The sequence below is a fragment of the Ixodes scapularis genome, unplaced genomic scaffold (assembly GCF_016920785.2).
Source record: "Ixodes scapularis isolate PalLabHiFi unplaced genomic scaffold, ASM1692078v2 PGA_scaffold5__190_contigs__length_132052651, whole genome shotgun sequence".
NCBI classification, from domain to species: Eukaryota; Metazoa; Arthropoda; class Arachnida; order Ixodida; family Ixodidae; genus Ixodes; species Ixodes scapularis.
This window is the reverse complement of record NW_024609880.1, coordinates 27,690,839-27,710,730: the sequence shown is the minus strand read 5'-3', so window position 1 is coordinate 27,710,730 and position 19,892 is coordinate 27,690,839. Positions and strand designations below refer to the sequence as shown.

Sequence of the window (19,892 nt, the reverse complement as noted above, 5' to 3'; positions counted from 1 at the left end):
AACAAAATTAAGACACTTTCGTTTTAAACCTGTTTTGTTAAGTGTTCTAGAGAAGCAGCAGGGGCAACGCTGGGTTTTCGTATTTTTTTTTATAGTGACACCTGATAGAATACGCCTCTTTTGGCTATGGACTGTTTGCTGCCCTTTACTGTTTAATAACTATATACTGCTTGTTTCTAGTTTTCTAGATGAAAATACCATTCATAAACTTGATAATTTGGTTTTTTGTTGCATCCATAGCGTATTCAACGGTGCCATTTTTCCTCATGCGCCTAGCTTTGATAACACCCACTCTCCCCAGACAGGGCTGGCGGCTTACCTTGACAGCAGGACGCCATGGGCCAGCCGATTCGGCATTCTCGAAAAATCCTTCAAAAGGTCAAGGATGTTTCGGCCATAAGAGCCGTCATCTATTTTGGAAGAAGGGTTGTGACTGCTGGCAACATACCCATTGTCTATGTAAAGATTACTAAAAGAAATGACGTGGTACGGTGTGCTGACGTGGTTGTGATGGTAACATCACCCGACGCTTCATCCCAAGAGCGGATCACACTTCGCGACGACGGTCTAGGTGAGAATCCAGTCGGAAGATGATTGTGCTATTTTGCAAGATGTATCACGTATCTCAAAGTGATGCTCAGGTAACTTTTTGACGGTCAATACGGATAAAACAGATGTGCTCTCTGTGTGTAGAAAACGTGAAAGAATTTTACATCAATATTTTATCTGTAATTGTACTATTGAACGTGTGGAACAAGTACATGACCTTGGTGTATATTTCGATGGCAATCTTGCCTTTTCATATCACGTTACACAAATTGTTGCTTCTGCCTTTGGACGCATGATTTTTCAAATATAATGTGCGTAGTACGATTGTTTTGTCCCATTTACGAGTTAAACTTGAGTTTTGCAGTTCAGTGTGGAATTCGCTAACAATTAACCGACGCTGCACGGATAGAAAGAGTTCAGAAGCGATTTATACAGTTTGTTTAAGATAAATATTTTAATAGAAAATGTTATTTTGAATATGAATACCTTCTTCGAGAACTTTCACTACAAAACCTGTCAAAAAGACGAATCGCTCGGGACATTATACTTTTATACAAATTTTTTCACGGCCAAATAGATAGCAATCTTGTGTCGCCTTTAAAATTTCATGTACCGGCCCGTGTCATTAGAAACTCAGGTGTGTTTTATACATCTATTCAAACGAGACCGTCCCCTTTGGCTTGAATGCAAATTTGTTTAAATGAATTTCCAACTCATGTGGACATATTTTTAAATTTTGCTGCGTTCAAAAGACTACTTGATATGCATATTTTTGGCATCTGATTTGTGAAATGTTTTAATTTCAGGAGCATATGTCGTTTGAGATTGTTTACTGTTTCATGTGTTTTTTTCCCCTTTTTTAAACTTTTTACCTGCCACCACACTGTAACCAATAGGATGTCTGGGGCATGATACAAATAAAAGATTATTATAATTATTATTAATATTAAACTCGGCGTAGCGCAGCACGAGCGTATACTGATTGGTCGCAGATAGCGAGTTCCTGCTCACCTACGAATGAAAGGCGCACGTTATGCACTACGCTGAGTTCGTTGCACTCAACATGCAAGTTTAATGGAGCCTTAACCGTACTACTATAAAGAGAAACTTATGTCTTACACTTGCTTGGTGATTTTTAGACCAAAGAAACCAGATGACCACCGAACGTTGACACGGGAAGCCTAACTCTAGTACTTGTTGGGCGATTTGGGCACAGAAATGCCTGATGACTACCGAACTATCGAAAACTTTTAGCCTTTCAATCTTTGTAAAGAAGGAAGACCAGCGAAGTTGTACTATGGTGGGAATGAAGTAATGGCCAGCCGCAAGTCGGAAGCCAGAGTGGATGGGCTGGAAAGGTTGCGCCATCTATAAGCGACAGCGGCAAGTGGACAACCGGCAAAAAACACTAAGGACAGCTACCGCCGTCTATGGGCGACGGCGGCAACCAGAGTTTTGTGTCGACATTTCTTTCCGGGGGACACATTCCTGGGGAAACTAGCACTTAACTGCTCCGCTGTAAAAAAAGAAAGCCTAACTTTGGCATTCGTTTGACTATTTTGGCCTAAAGATGCCACATGTCAGCCTAATTACCAGGAAGTGAAGCCCAGCTGTGGCACTTTTTTGGCAAAGTAGGGCCGAAATACCCATACTCTTGCCAAAGAAGGTCAGACTTGGCTCTACTATGACTTATTCGCTCTTCTTAAGGCCCAAAACTCCCAGACATTTCCCTCATTTTGCCCCAAAATCTGTGCTACCTTGGGGGCCAGTGAGGAAGGAGGAAGCGTTAGAACAAGAAGCCACGCCTGGCCTTCGTTAAGCTCTCAGCGATTATCGGACACCATATGCGGCAATTGGCTAGTGCGGCATAAAATAATGTATAGTAGATCAAAGGCGCGAGTCGAAAATTTCACATTAGAGTGTAAAAAGGGTTTATGATATACAAAGGATGGACTAAAATGGGAAATAAAAAGCGGCGTCTGCACGTAGCAACCTAAAATTGTGTCAAATGTCTATTACACAGGTGGGTTTTACCTTTTAAAATTATAACGCGTAACTCCCAAGAAAGGGCACGCAAACTGCCGGGGTCATCGGTGTTTGGCGATGCAGACGACCGAGTAGAGTGGCGGGGAGAGTTTGGCGCACGTATTGATAGATGGAGCGAGGTCGTTATCAAAAGTGTGACCGCGACGACCATGGCGTATTAAAATACATTTTTTTTTTTGTAATGTATCTTTGATTAAACAATAGATGCGGACAACGATAGCATGTCTTAAAGCAACAAAAATAAAAAAGGCGGTTCCATTATGACGGCGCTCTTGCTACCAACGGATTTCGTTTGCGCGTCGTCTGAGTTCTTTCGCAAGTTGGCGACAACTTCCGGCGCGGCTGTCGACGCCACCTATCAATGAGCGCGTTAAGTTTTACCTCAGAGGGCGACAGTTTGGCACTCCGTTCACTAAACGGAGTGGAACGCCTCCGGAGACTGATACCTGAGGGCAAACTTCGTGTACCGAGTATTTTTTGAAGGACGAGTGATTTCTTCACGGTCCGTGACGTCACGTCCAAAAACAAGAACGCTGCGGCGCTCGGAAGCGTTGTTGAAACAAATGGAGCTCTCAGACCACTCCCCCTTTGCAGAAAATAGTGCTAAATTCAGTATGTACAAACTATGTTATTTTAAAGCAAGACAGTGTTCTATTGCGGCCGAGATACGGAGACCAGACTCATGTCGGAGCGAATCGAACATGAAGAACGTTTATTCGTTATGTGCTCTCTTTATATAGTCGACGCTATCAGGGCGATGACGTCATGTGGCTGACGTCAGGGTAGCGTGTTTATCAATACATGACAGTCTTCCCTCCTTAACAAAACAAAGGTTTGCAAATTAATCGAGGCTACTTGGCCTTCGCTATGTAATCATCGGCTTGGTACTTGTCGGGAGGTCGCCGGGTGCGGTTGCTTCACCGCGGTGCCGGTTCTTCACCTTGAACCCTTGCGGCGGTAGTCGTCGCTTCTCCGGCGTTGCCTGGAGCTGTCCGAGTCCCATCGAAGTCTGCAACGCAATGAGATGAGGTTGCTGGTGATGACCTCCTGTTGCTTTCGGCTTGGCCATCGGAGTACGGTGATCCCCTGTTGAGAAGTTGGGGTTCTTGTGCTGATGATAGGGCACGGTCGTGCAGCTCTTCAACTGCAGAACTGGCCTCTGTTGGCTGCCTGTTCTTTCAAGGGTTGCGTTGATCACCGGGTCGGCTGTTTGGAATCGCTGTAACGTGTTGACCTGATGTAAAAGGTGGTCTCGGTGCAATACACCACCGTTTCCGCAAGTGGTCAGCATGGGTGAATCGCAGGCCACCATACGTAAGACCGGGCTAACGTTTTCATCCGAGTCATACCTGGGTGGGCTTCGTGTAGTAGAGTGAGCACGTGTGCTTGCAAGGTTTTTGGAATGATGACCCGATGTCCCCTAGTCAAACATCCTTTTTCCACTGACAGCTCGTCCCTACGCACAAAAGGCTTGCATTTCTTCGGGATACTTTCTTGGCCACCCCGAGAGCGTGTAGTTCATAACTGCCGTGAGGACCAAATCACGCTTTGATTCCCTCGCCACTTGTTTGGTGGTGAGCGGAATTGCGTCGAAAACAGCTAGACATTCTGGATCGTCATCCTTGTCTATCGCCGCTAGTGGCAGCCTTGATAACGCATCCGCAACTTGCATGTTGTGGCCGTTCAGGAACTTGAGCTTGTACTGGTATGCGGAAAGTGTTACAGCCCATCCCATCTTTGGATTCTTGCGGCTGCTAGTGTTGGAATTGGTTTGACCTGTTTTAGAATGCCAACCAGAGGTTGGTGATCAGTGTACAGAGTGAAGCTACGTCCATACAAACACCGGTGAAATCTTTTCAGGCCAAAAATAATAGCAAGCGCTTCCTTCTCTCCTTGCGCATAGTTACGTTCACAGCTTGCGCGAGTGCGCGAGGCAAACGCTGTCGGCTTTTCACTTCCGTCCTCCATTTCATGAAAAATCACAACTCCCAGACTTTATGCAGATGAATCACAGCTGAGACCGATGGGCTCGGTTGCGTCAAAGAATGTGAGCGCATCGCTGTTGATGATCATGTCTTTCGTGGCTTCGAAAGCTTTCCTGCACTGTTTTGAGCAGCGTCATTTTTGCTCTTTCTTCAACAGTGAGTAGAGGGGCTCGGCCACCGTTGCAAAATTTCTTAAGAACTTGGCGTAGAAGTTAAAAAGTCCCAGATAGGCTCTCAGTTCTCTGATGTTTGTTGGCTCGGGTGCGTCTCGGATTTTTTTGATTTTTGTCGATGTCGGGTAGATGCCTTCGGCCGAAACCTTGTGACCCAAGTAAACAACTGAGTCGCGAAAGAATTCACATTTACTTCCTTGAGCGTGATGTTATAGTCTCTTAGCCGTCGCAAAACTTTTGTTAATGTGCTGTAGCAGTCTTGCTTGCTACTGCCCGTGATGATAACGTCGTCTATGTAGCATCCTACGTTAGGGATGCCTTCCAGGACCTTGTCCATCAGTGCCTGGAAGATTGCGGGTGCACTGTCGATTCCAAACGGAAGTCTCTGATATTCAAAGACTCCCAAGTGCGTGTTAATCGTGAGCAGGGGCTTGGCTTCTGCACTTAGTGGCATCTGCTGGAAAGCGGAGGACAAGTCCAAGGCGCAAAAGACCTTGCCACCATCAAGAATGGAGTAGGGGTCTTCCGGCAGCGGTAGCGGGTAGCAGTCCGTCTTTAGTACTTGGTTTATGGTCACCTTATAGTCTCCGCAGAGCCTTATTCCTCCGCCGCGCTTGGGAACGATGACTGCAGGAGTCGCCCAGTGACTGCGGGTCACTCGTTTCAGGATGCCGTCGTTTTCTAACCTGCGTAGCTCTGTCGCTACGACTTCTTTGGTTGCGAATGGTATAAGCCTCGCTTTGCAGTACACTGGTGTATTGTTCGCTTTTAGGGCGACCTTTGCCTCGTAGTTGGACACAACTCCAGGTGTGCTACGGAACAATTCTGGAAACTTCTCCTTTAGAGACTTGACTTTATCTTCCTCTGTTACTGCAGAGATGGCTTTCCAATCAAGTTGTAACTCTTCTAACCAGTCGCGACCTAGTAGTGCGGGTAGAGGTTTTTGGTTATCTTCTACCACGAAAAGAGGAAGCGTTGCGCTGCGCCTGTTGTGCTCTACGTTGACAGCTGCCTTTCCTTTTATCTTCATTGGTTTTCTCGCGTATCTTCTCAAGAAAACCTTGGCTGGTTTGCATGCGACTTCCGCGAAGTTCGCCTCGTAGATGCTTTCAGGAATCAGCGTAACTGCTGCGCCCGTGTCCAGCAACATTGAGATCGGCCTCCCTTCAATGTTTACGGAAACCTTGTACCCACGCTTGACGCTTGCTCCACAGAGCACGACGTGATAAACTAGCGATGCTTTGGAGTCATCGTCTGACGTATAAACACAGTTTATCGGATGCGGGTTCTTTTCTTGGCACATTGCTTCCAAATGTCCTGTCTTTGCGCACGCCCGACATTTCGTATATCGATACCAGCATCGGTCAGGCGCGTCTTTTTTCCCACAGCGATAACAACCGCGTTTCGTATTTGATCACAGTGTAAGATAATACTCTTCAGTTGAGGACACCACGCTCCTCGCGCAGTGCAGATAAAGTTCGCTTTTCACTCTCTCTCTTTCTCTCTCTCACTATGGTTTCAAGGGGCGCCGGCAGATGACTCGTCAACCCGTGGGCACGACAAAGACGGCTCGTGCCGCCTCATGCTCCTCGCGCGCAGAGCTCCAGCGAGGTTGTCGCTCGTGCAGAAAGACCATGGTGTACCGGATTGTCATGGCAACGAGATAATTGTGAAATACTTTACTAGGATGAATACATTCAACTCTGCTCATTTACTTTAGACAAAACGCCTAGAGCGCCGAATCCAGCCCGGACGGTGTGGAGGTCCGCGTCAGTACACGCGCAAGTGCACGCGGATGTTCGCGGCGGCCGCGGCGGGGTCATCTCTGATTCCACCTAAAGTCATGTTTCAAAAGTAGAGCAAGGTGCGTCGATGCACGAGGCACGGGCAACGTGCAACCCTTGGGAAGATCATGGCGGCACAGTGCAGCAAAGTATCTGGCGCACCACTCAGCTAGATTTTAGACGCTATGTTATTCATAGGAGTGGCGCGCGGCACGTGTCTCGCGCATTTCCACAACAATTAATTTGGTATGTAGAACAACCATCATCAATATCATCATTTACCGCCCGATAGCCGAGACCTCCACGACGATAGATGGCTCTCGCCAAACCCAGTAAACCTGTCCGCACCGAGGCTATTGTATTTGAGCGGAGTGGAATGTATTCCCCCTAGTAAAGTATTTGTAATTGTTTTCTCTCTCACACAGTTTCGCCGTTTGGCCGCCGGCGACACTGTCAGCCGCGGGCACGGTGGCCGCGGCTGACAGTGTCGCCGCGGCCACCGTGCAGGAATCCGAAAGGCCGCAAAATAATGCAGCCTTTCGGATTCCCGTGGAACGAAAACTATCTGATTCCTCGCGCCGCGCGTTCAGCCCCGACGTGTCCTCACCTAAACAGTGTATCTTAGACCGTGGTCTTTGATGCGCCTTCCTTCTTTAATCGTGACGCGTGAGTTTTCCGCTTGTTTTCTTTCAGGGGCGAAGCTCCTTAGGGGCTAACCATGTCCGTATGTCAGTCCGGTGTCGGGTGCACGTGCTCCTGCTCATGAGCTCACGCGCTCACGTGCTCACTAGCACGTAAGCACGTGCTCCCATGCTCGTGTAGGGAAAAAAAAACAACCACATCTCCACATGGTGAATGATGTTGATTGGGGCTGTTGTTGTTGTTTGCGAGTTTTATGGCGCAAGAGCTACGATGGCCATACTGCGCCAAACTAGGTAAACTAAAATTGACTAGAAACAATGTACTAAGAAAGTATTTCGGCTCTATATTGTGTAAAATCGCTATATTTTCTAGAAAAGCTAAAAGACGGTCGATTGATATTAGAGGCTGTTCTCCTAGGAACAGAGTAGGATGGAAAGGAATACAATACTTGAAAAGCTCAGGAAAAAAGAACTTGTGTTGATGTAGAAGACCAGGGCAAAGAAAAACATGTAGAACAGACAAGGTGTCTCCACAGTGGTCGCACACTGGTGGTTCGTCACCAACAAGTAGGTAACGATGGCTAAGGAAGGTGTGGCCGATCCTCAACCGGCACAGAAGAACCTCACGGAAACGGCTCCGGTTATAGGAGCTTTCCCAGGTACCGATGTTTGTCTTGATGATATGAAGTTTGTTGTTATCGGCCAAATCCCACTCGGACTGCCACAGTTTTAAAAGTGAAAGCCGTATGGGCCTTGTTAGGTCTTGGTATGGTATGCGTGCGCGTGATGGTAAGAGGTTACGCGACGAGGCGGCCAGCCTATCTGCAGCCTCGTTGCCTGTAATGCCCACATGGCTCGGAATCCAACAAAACCTAATATCCTTCCCATCTCCAAGGCCCAGTTGAACTTTAGCACGTACAAGTTGAGTCAGCTTGTTCTTGGTTGAATTAAGTGAGCACGCTGCAGTAACAACGCTCCGAGAGTCCACAAAAAGAACTGCTTTCATTACTTTGCTCCGGATAATATAGTCAAGTGCTGACAGCACGCCATATTGCTCGGCAGTAAAAACGCTAGCAACATTATTTAGCCGTGTCACATGTGTAAACGAATTAGAGTGAACAGCAGAGCCTACATACGTTGAGGACTTGGTTCCGTCAGTGTAAAATTGATGATAATCCTTGCACTTTTCTTGCAGTGCAAGAAATTCCTGTTGTAAAATGAGTGAAGAGGTATTATGTTTATTAAATTTTGTGAAGTACCAATCGCAAGTTATAGGTTTGATATCCCATGGGGCAATATGACATGCACTTTCTATAAGGTAGACATTTTCACGAGGCAGGCCGAGAGAGAGACGAAGGTCCTCAAAACGAAGACTCAGGGGTCGAACAACAGTTGGCTTCTGGTCAAAGGTACGCCAAAATCTCGACTCTCGAATATAAGTGTGAGCTGGATGACTAGAATCCGATAAAACTTTGTAAACATAAACTAGACTAAGGAGCTGCCGCCTTTTCTCGAGTGACATTTCATTAGAGTCAACATACAAGCTTGGGATAGGGGATGTTCGAAAAGCGCCACTTGCTATACGCAACCCAAGATGGTGCACTGGATCAAGCATCTTCAATGCAGATGGCCGAGCAGATGCATACACAATAGCGCCATAATCAAGACGTGATCGAACGAGAGAGGAATAGAGACGAAGCAGACACCTTTTATCGGAGCCCCAAGACTTGTGAGAAAGAACTTTTAGGATATTCATAGTCTGCATACACTTTTGCTTCAGCCACTTGAGGTGAGGTACAAAGCTAAGTTTACGGTCGAAAATCACTCCTAGGAACTTATGCTCTGTTCTTACTGCAATGCTATTTCCATTTAAATTGAGAATCGGATCTAACCAAAGCCCACGCCGCAGAGAAAAGGGGACACAGATTGTTTTTTCTGAAGAGAACTTAAAACCATTTTCATTTGCCCATTTAGTCATTTTATTTATGGTTAGCTGCAGCTGCCTTTCACAGCTAGACATATTACAAGATGCCACAGAAATCTGAATATCAACCACATACAGGGAGTACGACACAGAAGAAGGTATGACCTGACAGAGAGAATTAATTTTTACGGCGAAGAGAGTGACACTCAGGACTCCGCCCTGAGGAACACCGTTTTCTTGAACATACGAATCAGATAATGTAGTGCCTAGCCGGACACGGAAAGTGCGTCCACACAGGAAGTTTTTTATGCAATGAAGCAATCGGCCACGTACTCCATACATAAATAGGTCACGCAGGATGCCATGTTTCCAAGTTGTATCATAAGCCTTTTCCAAGTCAAAAAAGACAGAAACACAATGCTGCTTATTTACGAATGCCTCGCGCACAACTGTCTCCAGCCGAGCTAAATGGTCGGTCGTGGAACGTCCAGGTCGACAGCCGCACTGATTTATGTCCAAAATGTTGTGTTGTTCGAGGAAATAAACAAGCCGTTTATTAACTAACCTTTCAAAAGTTTTCCCCAAGCAACTCGTCAGTGCTATTGGCCTGTAGCTGGCAGGAAAGGAAGGGTCTTTTCCGGGCTTCAGCAGTGGAATTACCTCTGCCCGCTTCCATTCGGAAGGGAAATGTGAGTCTTTCCACAGACCATTGAAGTAAACGAGAAGGGCAGCCAGTGATTCCTTCGACAAGTGTCGGATCATCTCATAATGTATTCGGTCAGGACCAGGAGACGAGTTTTTCCGGACATTAAGTGCCATTTGGAGCTCGACCATCGTAAACGGTTGATTGTAGGGTGCAGAAGCTCCTCCTGCCAAGCTGACTTTCATTTTTTCTGCATCCGTCTTAAACTTCAAAAACGCTGAAGAGTAATGGGAGGAGTTGGAAATGGCTGCAAAATGTTCGCCCAACAGATTAGCCTGGTCATGCAACGAATCCACTGAAGGAAAAAGAGGAACTGTAAAGCAACGGTATCTGCCTTCGACCTTGTGAAGTCGTTCCCACACTTCCTTTGCTGGGACGTAGCTGCTGATAGAGGTCAGATAACCTTTCCTAGACTTCCTCTTTGCCTGCTTCCTGGTTGAACGAGCTTGAGCTCTATTTCTCTGAAACTCTAACAAATTCACAGATGTTGGATATCTCCAAAATATACTCCAAGCCTTATCTTGTTTTTTCTTAGTGGCAGAACATTCTTTACTCCACCATGGCTTACATTTTTTTTGCAATGTTACATGAAGTCTGAGGGATAAAGCGAAAAGCAGCATTTATGATCTGATCTGTAATGTATCTGGTGGTTTCATCATGTGTTAATGGCAAGAACATGCAAGGTTTGAGTTCCGAGTTTAGGCTAAAAAGACCCCAGTCTGCCTTTTCCAGTTTCCAACGTGGACTGCGTTTCATGAGGCTTGGAATAGATACCTGACTTTCCAAAACGACTGGAAAGTGGTCGCTCCCAAAGGGGTTATTTAAAACTTTCCAAGTAAACATAGAAAACAGTGAGGGGGATGAAATTGAAAGGTCAATAGATGTAAATGAGTTGTGAGAAACGCTAAAAAAGGTTGGATCTTTCGTATTCATAAGGCACAGCCCAGAAGATAATAAAAATCGCTCAATTACCCCACCACGCGAGTCCTGACGGGCACTACCCCACAGGGGGTGGTGAGCATTAAAATCTCCTAACAGTAAAAATGGATGAGGAAGCTGTGTAACCAGCCGTTGAAGATCATGAAGATGCAGTGAAGTGTTAGGTGGAATATAAATAGAAACAACAGTATTAAGGCGGTCCAAAAGAAGTCGTACAGCCACAGCTTCAAGAGGCGTAGCCAGAGGAACCTGAGAGCAGGCGACTCCATTCTGGACAACCAGAGCTACTCCACCAGATGAATTGGATGCAAGGCGATCTTTTCTAGAAACTTGATGGCGGCGCAATATTGACTTATGATGATCATTGAGGTGTGTCTCTTGTAAAGAGAGAGCAATAGGACGTAAATTGTCCATAAAAAATTAACATCCTCAATATTACGTAAAAGACCGCGGCAGTTCCACTGCATAAAATGAAATTTAGTCATGCCTCTAAAACAAAATATTAATTAAAAAAAATAAATTAAAACGCTAAAACGTTGTTGACCTTGTAATACTGGAAGGGAATACATAAACACTTACAAATCTGCCGCTCATGGCAACAATAGACCAACATCATTACTTTGGTGGGATGACAGGTTTTTGTTTTTCTGTTTACTCTTAGGAGTCTGCCAGTCCATGTCGTCTTGGTCAGACGCATGAATAGAGACTTCCGTGCCCTCATCCATTGCCTCTACTTCTTCAGGCGAGGCATTTGCTGCTGGTTTGGGCAGGCTCGGAGGATGGGGCACCATGCCCCGTCCACGACCAGCCCCAGTCAAATGGGCGGTGGAGGTGCTGGGCGGGGAGTCGCCCAAGTGCACCCGTTCCTGCCCCTTAGGTGCTGCATGAGCGGCACGAGAGCCATGCCGCTCCCTCGGTGATGCTCTCTCCAGGAAGTGTGGGCGAGAGTGTCGACCCTTCTCCCTGGAAGGAGATCGCAGAGGAGGGACGGTTGCCGCAGCCGCCGGCCCATCCTGAGCTTGGGAAGCAACCTGCATACCCTCTATGTGAGATGGCTGAGGCTGTTTTCCCGCAGGAGCGCGAGTGTTTGCGCTCTGGCTGGGAGGGCCAGCAGACCCACCAGCCGAGATTGCACGCCCTGGAAGCTGAATCTTCAGCTGGGGCGTGGGGGACTGCCGTGGCTTTCCATAGTCCAGAAAGGACGTCTGGGTTGCCACTGCAACCTTCAGTGGTGCAGGTCCCCGCTGCACCACCTGTGCATAGCCGCCTTTGCGCAAGAACGCAAAGCGACGGCGCGCTTCCGGGTAGGAGAGGTTTTCTTTGACCTTCAAGGTAAGTACGTCTTTTTCTTCTTTCCATGTCTTGCAAGATCTAGAATGCGCGGGGTGTGGGTCACTACAGTTTACACAACGGGCTTCATTAGAGCAAGTATCTGCAGCGTGGTCATTTTTCCCACACTTGGCACAAGTGGCCTTACCACGGCAGTTCTGAGAGCCGTGGCCAAACCGCTGGCAGTTGAAACATCTCCGAGGGTTTGGAATATAAGGCCGAACCCTGCAGTGCAGGTCCCCAGCCTTCACCGCGTCAGGAAGTGTGGTGGATTAGAAAGTTAGAACTATGTGCTTGGTTTTACGTTCTTGGCCATCACGACGCAAAGAGATGCGCCTTGCAGCAATAACTCCTTGATCAGAAAGGCCCTCAACTATTTCGGTGTCACTGGTCTCAAGAAGGTCATCCTGGGAGATAACTCCTTGGATGGAGTTTAAGGTGCGGTGAGGTGTGACCGTTACTTCGTGATCAGCTACAGTTCTCAAGGCAAGGAGAGCAGCACTCTGTTCAGTTGATTCGATTTCGACGAGTAGGTCACCCGATGGCATTTTCTTGGCTTTAAATTCCTTTCCGACAACACCTTCGAGTGTTTTTGCGACAAGGAATGGAGATAATTTAGACAGCTGTTTCTCACTTTCAGAGTGAAGAACCAAGAACTTCGGGAATCTGGTAGGTGTAGGTGGTGTCGTCTTTGTGGCTTGGACTTCGGTGCGGACCCTTTTCAGGGGCCGATCGAGGGAGGTTTTAGCGCGAGAACCCATAACATGGGGAGGAAGTTTCAGTGCCCGGGTGCACCGCCCACCACGGAGCCCAACAAGGGGGTAGGTAATGTGCCATAGCAAGATGGGCTTGGCTGACACAATTACTCTACCAGTGCTGCCCGGGCACTATATCCTAGTGTGGTTGCAGGGACAGGACCTGTTTCCACTCAAGGTTGGCCCTTGCCGCCTAAGAAGGTGAAAAAGGAAGGAAGAGCGTGTAGAAGAAAAGAGAAAGAGGTGGAAGGAAAAGTGAAAGAAGGAAGAAGAGGGTAGAGGAGGCGACTGACTGAATCATCCTGGTCGGGCCAAGCCAGGACACCCGTCTACGAGAAGCAGGGGTCGAAGTGGTGTATTGCCTTGCCCGGGGGGCCCCGAAGGGTCCAAACATACCCCGGGCTCAGCTCAACCACCAGGGTCCCCTTTTCCCCGGACACGGGTTAAGCCACGCACAGCCAGACGTGGGTGGGCGAACCCACATGGCTTGGGGTTCGTAGTGACGCCACTCACCAAGCACCTACTAAAGTAGGTGCCCCCTGCGTGCGGGTATGGTGGCCCACGTAGCTGGGGTCCGTGGTGACGCAACTCACCAAGCACCTAGCACCTAAGGTGCAGGCGCCCCCTGCGGGGCTCGGGGTCCGTGGAGACGCCACTCTCCAAACACCTGCTTTCACAGGTGCCCCCTGCGGGGATGTTGATTGGGGCGAAGCTCTGGTAGTGCTTCTATGCGTAGACGGTGAGCTGCAACATGCCGAGCCTTTCGTTCGTTTTCATCCATGTCAGAAAGAGAATGTGTGGTATGGAGCGTGATTATATACGTATTTGAGCATTTGACCTCAGCGTGACATGGATGAAAACGAACGAAAGGCTCGGCATGCTGCGGCTCAGCGTCTACGCAGACAAGCACCACCAGAGCTTTGCCCCAATCAACATCATTCACCACGTTGGGATGCGGTTTTTCTTTGCTCTTTGATCAGGATGCGTGCGTTTTCCCGCATGTGCTGCCGCTGATAGCGTGAACTTATGTCGGTCTCGCTTCTGCTGTACGCAGCTCGCTGGTTTGCCGCGATGCGAGTTTTTTTCAAGAGCTATTTTACATGTGCCTTCAAAGGTCAGACCCTCCGTAGCAAACAATATTCTCTTTGTCTCTTCGTCGCGGAAGCCTGCTACCAGGCGGTCTTTCAAAGCTTCATTCAGAAATGCCTTGAATTCACAGTTGCGTGCTAGGTGCCTCAATTCTGTCAAATAAAATCCTTCACGCTTTCACCCTGTTGAATTGGCAGCGTTCGGCAATTACGGAATACTCCGGAGTGAAGTGGTCTTCTAGCAACTTCCGCACTTGCTCGAAAGTTTGGTCAGTGGGCTCTTGTGGAACTAGAATTTTCTTGAGCTCCTCATAAGCCTGACCACCCGCCACGTACAAGAGCAACTTCAGCTTTTTCGCCGCGGGTACTTCGTTAATGTTAACAAAATGTTCGAACCTCTCATAGTACGACCTAATGTTGTCGCTTTTTGGGTTGAACTCAGACGTGCCTGCTAGGCGTCGGTGAGAATGAGGCGTTGACATAATGTCGGTCGAAACAGTGCACTTATCTGTTCCGTTGATCTTGACCGCTCCGTCCTCCGTCGTTTCCGTGACGCTTTCTCCTGGCTTCCGCGGTGCTGCGTTGTTACTTGACTGGCCGTAGTGCCGAGCTGCCGCCGATGCCGCCGTGCAATCCCATCCTCGTCGCCAGTTTTTCTATCGTGGCCGAGATACGGAGACCAGATTTATGTCGGAGCGAATCGAACAAGGAGAACGTTTATTCGTTATGTGCTTTCTTTATATAGTCGACGCTATCAGGGCGATGACGTCGTGTGGCTGACGTCAGAGTGGCGTGTTTATCAATACATTACAGACAGCAATTAGCGTTCCGGAAAAGGTTTGTTTGTGCACCCGCTCTGAAAACGATTTCATCAATCAAATGGTAGCCCGCCGGAAGCACATTGAAGGAAAGGTTTTTGAGATGAGAAAACAATAGAACCGCTCCCCTTTTTAGAATGCTTCGCCCAGAAAAGAAAGTTACTTCGATCAGAAAGCCGAAACCTACTTACCACCTCCAACCCTTTCATGGAGCGAGACTTCTTAATGCCAGAAATAGCAGGAGTCGGCACCCAGACCCATCTACAGCGCGAGGCACCCCCCCGCCCCCCCCTCCCCCCATCCCAGTCCCTGATTCCAGACTGACAAGGGCAGACGCATCGCTACTCTATCGACTCCGGACAGGGAGTGCGTTTATGAGGCTAGCACTTCATCGCTACGGCCGAGCCGGCAGAGTTGACAGCCCGGAGTGCACAGTGTGTGGGGAACCCGAGGACATCACCCACATACTCCTCACCTGCCCAGAATACGACGCAGCAAGGGAAGTGCTCTTCGCCACTGTCCTAAAAGCAAGAGGACAAACTGTTACAACCACGTGTCTCCTTTTCCCCACTTGTAGCCGGCGGCAAGCATGGAGCATTTTCCGTGGCGTGCTAGAGTTTTTCCACCAGTCAGAGCTTGTCGAGCGCCTGTGACCCCTGCATGTCTTCTCCTCACACTCCTATCGCGACCGTCACCCACTCCCCACCCCCTTTTCCCCTCTCCCCTCTCCCCTCCCAACCTTTAAATCCACCTGGAACTTTGAACTTGTGATTCCTCTTTAACACCCTATCCCACTTTTAACCCGTCATCCCTTTGTTCATGCAAGTCTTTTCCCCTATTAGGGTGAATAATAGTACGCACGGACGTTTACCCCCTTTTCCCATATCTCAACACTCCCCCCCCCCCCCCCGGCTTCTCACTTAGATATTGCCACAGTCCTCACTCCGGCAGGACCGATTCATGTCCGCTGTCCAGCAGACGCAACGACTCTTTTGGGCAAAAGGTAAGGGCGCAAACGAGCTGGTGGTGGTTAAACATTTCGACAAAAACCCCGAGACTGGGACAAAAAGGGACGGACAAACGCAAAGTCTGGCAGCTGTACCCCCCGGACTTCTCACGTAGATATTGCCACGGTGCTCAAAAGATTTCGAGATGCGATGACATTCGGACCGCTACCCCTCTTAGTACTATTGGCCCAGCAAATAAATATGCTTCGACTGGAAAACCGAAACATCAGTTAGCGTTGCGGAAAAGGTTTGTTCAAACATCTCGCCTGAAAACGAAAGGATGTGCCGCCTATTGTACGATGGTGGGCGGGTGTCGGCATAGCCGATTGACGGATTCCGTCGTGCCGTTTTGATATTTCTTGTGTCGACAAGTGAGCTCAGTAATGTTGTCTTTCTTGCCAATCTGAACAGCACGCACGGTCAACAAAAACGGGCTAGGTAACTTTCCACACATTTGCTCGAAACGTGTCTTCTAATATTTGAGGAATATTAAAACGGTCCTAAAAACTTCCTAGGGTCACCGTCTTTTTATACGTTACATTCTGCCGCTCGAAAGAGGCCTGAAATATTCTGTCTTTGAAATATTTTCGGCTTCTGCCACTCGCATCCACGAGATTCCAGATTTGTAATAACCCTGCGGTCGGAAGTGTCTCAGGCGGCTTGTCGATAGTTTTGGGGTGTCGCGCTCTTGAACGCTATGCTCCGCTTAGCTGCTCTGCTCGGTGTATCAAACTCGGAGCGTCGAAGTACAAGCAAAGGAGCGCGCACTTAAACGGGAAACTCCGGCGATTGTTTGAGCCAAATAACTACATTTTCGAAATGACCGGCCTTTACTCTTTGCGCTATGCAACTTGGTATCGCGAAATTCAGAATAGTTATAGGGAAATCGGCAAGTCAAAAGGATGCCAAAACCAACATTCAACTATACCCGCACTTTTCAGTGCCGTGACGTCAGTGGCAGGCAGGTTGTTGTTGTTGTTGTTGTTACAATGACAATCGTAAAAATGGGAAAAGCCCTTGCTTAAATATTATTCACCCTTAACGGGGGAAAGACTCGCACGGGCTGGGGAGAGAGGAGTGAAAGAAGAGGGAGGAGAAGGGGAAAGTTGATTTTGATAGTGGCGGCATATTAAGATATTCAAATAGTTAGTTGCAGAATTGGAGGGAGGGGGATGCCTAAAACCACGTTGAAAGGGGAAAAAAAACGAAAAAACTTAGAATGTTTGGAGTGAGTTAGGATACACCGGGTAAAAGGTTTGGGGACACGAAGTGTCACACCAAGCGGCATAAAAGTCGGGTGGCGTATAGTTTCATCCGCGTTGTAAACTACACATGTCACACTGGAAGATAAATTCCGGTACTCGTACAAGTATCTGCAGCAAAAAGTACTAAACCGTGGCAGGAAGCAATGGCGTCACAGCCCTGTGGCGGAAAGCAATGGTGTCACAGCCGAGTTGCGAGGCCACTTGCTTCCAGGAACTCTAGAAGTGCTCGAAAAGTGTGTTCTGCGAGGCGCTTGCCCCCGTTTGGGAACATCAGTTGGCGGGGCGTTGTCACCGACGTGCGGGATGTTTGCAAGGCAATGTGAAGAACAGTTCGAGTGCTGCCGTATTTTGGACACGGCCATAGCACGTGTTCGGTGTCCTCCAGGGTCCCGCAGCTGTCGCAATTCGGACTATTTTTGCGTGAAATCTTGTGCAACGTTTTTGCCGTAAGTTATATTCTTTTTTTAAAACAATCTCATCGAAAATCAACATGCACACACGTTCAAGTGCAGCCAGACAGCCCGGCAGAAACAACAGCGCGAGAAGCTCGAACCGATCGGCTCCAGGAATTCACGCCGAGCATGCGAGCACGCGGGCGGTCATGCGTCACCTTGATTGATGCAAAGTCGACCGAACATGATGCAGCAGAAAGCACAGATGGACGGCACGCAATGCACAGACGAACGACGCAGGGACGAGCAGAGGCGACGGCGTGCAGGCAGGCAGGCCATGGCGGGCGCCATTCATCACGTGGTTTTGTGACGTATTCAATTTAAACTATTTAGTCGTTTTAAGTGCTTTAAACAATTTTAAAGCATTGCCATTTAAAGAATAAATATTTTTCACAGAAAAAGTTTTAATTAATTTTAACATAAATGCAAAAACGCGCCACGTAGCGGAGGGTATTAAACGCACTATCTGGGCCGCGAATCGGCTCCTGTGTCCTTTCTTTACGTTTACTATATTACTCTATGACCGGACTCAGTTTTGCCTCAGAGTTCGATCCTGCTGCTTCGCCGCCTTCGACGCCCGCGACGCTCTGTTGTTATCTTTCTTTTTACGTTTTATTTTTGGGCACAAGTTCGCCTCATTAAACGTTTCAGTTTCCCCAGTTATTCTTTTTTTCATTTGTTCATTCGTGACATTCTGGTGGAGGTGCGGGGTACACATGCCCGGGCAGCGGTCCCCTCCGAGGTCGCGCAGTGCAACTCCGAAACCAAGCCCCCAAGAACCCAGCGAAGACCAGGCCGGTGCCCGATCAAGTCGCCGGAACCTTAGCCTACCCCCGGAACTAGGACCGTTGCCACCCAAGACCAAGCAAACAAGGAGGACCACGATGGCAAACCAGTCGGAGACCCCGGCCGCTTCTGCTGTCGTATATCTGCCCGTCGCACCCCGGACTCCGACGCCTTTCCACGGAGAGATCCACGAGGACGTTGAGGATTGGCTGCAACATTACGAACGAGTGGCCCGCCATAACCGATGGACACCGGAGCAGTGCCTTCAGAATGTTTACTTCGCTCTGGAAGGCACGGCACGCACCTGGTTCGAGAACCACGAAGCGTCAATTTCGTCGTGGGAAGAATTCCAGGCCGAGCTGGGACGCACCTTTGCCAACCAGCACCGGCGACAGCGTGCCGAAGAACTCCTGCGAGCGAGAACCCAAGGGCCGACCGAAAGCGTCACGAGCTTCGTTGAAGACGTTCTCCACATTATGAATCGCGCCGACCCAAACGCTCCCGAAGAGAAAAAGCTCCGGGTCTTGATGCGCGGCGTGAAGGAAAACATTTTCGGAGGCCTTGTTCGGAGCCCGCCGACCACCGTCGAAGCTTACATCACAGTGGCCACCAACATCGAACGTGCCCTTCAAGCACGCGCCGCCCACTATCACCGAGTTCCCGGCGTCGCTGACTTTTCGACTTCCGGCTGCAACCCCACGGACATCCGCGAGATAATCCGGGACGTCGTGCGGGAGGAAATCAGGAAGCTGCTACCTGCTGCCACAAGCCCGGCTACGCCCTCAGTCGCTGAGATTGTCCGGGAAGAACTTCAGCAGGCGCTGCAGCCAGAAGTTCTCGCCAGCGCCGCTCCTGAACCACCGAAGCTGAGCTACGCCGCAGCTACACGACGACCACCGCCCCCTGCTCACCCGTATATGGCGCCACCTCGACGTGAACCTCTAGCGCTGCAGTATTCACGACGCCATCAAGATCGGGCTTACGTTCGCCCAGAACAAGCTGCTCCACGAAAGACCGACGTGTGGAGGACGGCCAATCGACGCCCGTTGTGTTACCACTGCGGTGAAGCCGGCCACATTTACCGTCGATGCCCCTACCAACAACTGGGGCTGCTCGGGTTCCACCCGAATGACCCGCGCCCAAGGTACGACGGACGCCCTCGTGACATCGAGGAGTACCTCTGACGTTCGCCATCTTCAACGCCGCTCCGCCGTGAGTCCCGCTCACCGTCGCCCAGACGTTCAGCGTCTCCAGCGCCACGACCCTGCCGAGAGAGCCTGTCGCCCTTGCGTCGCCGGGAAAACTAAGTGCGTCGCCGGGAAAACTGCTGCTTCGCCGCCTTCGCCGCCCGCGACGCTCTGTTGTTATCTTTCTTCTTACGTTTTATTTTTGGGCACAAGTTCTCCTCATTAAACGTTTCAGTTTCCCCAGTTATTCTTTCTTTCATTTGTTAATTCGTGACAAAATACTTTCTGTAGAGAAAACAAAGAGTTTCCGAAGAGGAAAGATGCAGTAAAACTTTTTAAACACTTGTTGAGTTTACAAAGCATTTGTTTGTTCTAATAAAAAGCACAAACAGGACACATAATGCAAATTCGAAATTCAGAGCTACGTATCTCCGCACTAAAATATTTTGTGAGACATGTTG

General features: G+C 48.8%; 1 pseudogene; it reads right to left on the bottom strand.

Annotated features, from left to right (window-relative positions):
- Positions 1-13,804: 13,804 nt before the first annotated feature.
- LOC120841728 lies at positions 13,805-14,398 on the bottom strand (annotated as a pseudogene).
- Between the last annotated feature and the right edge of the window lie 5,494 nt (positions 14,399-19,892).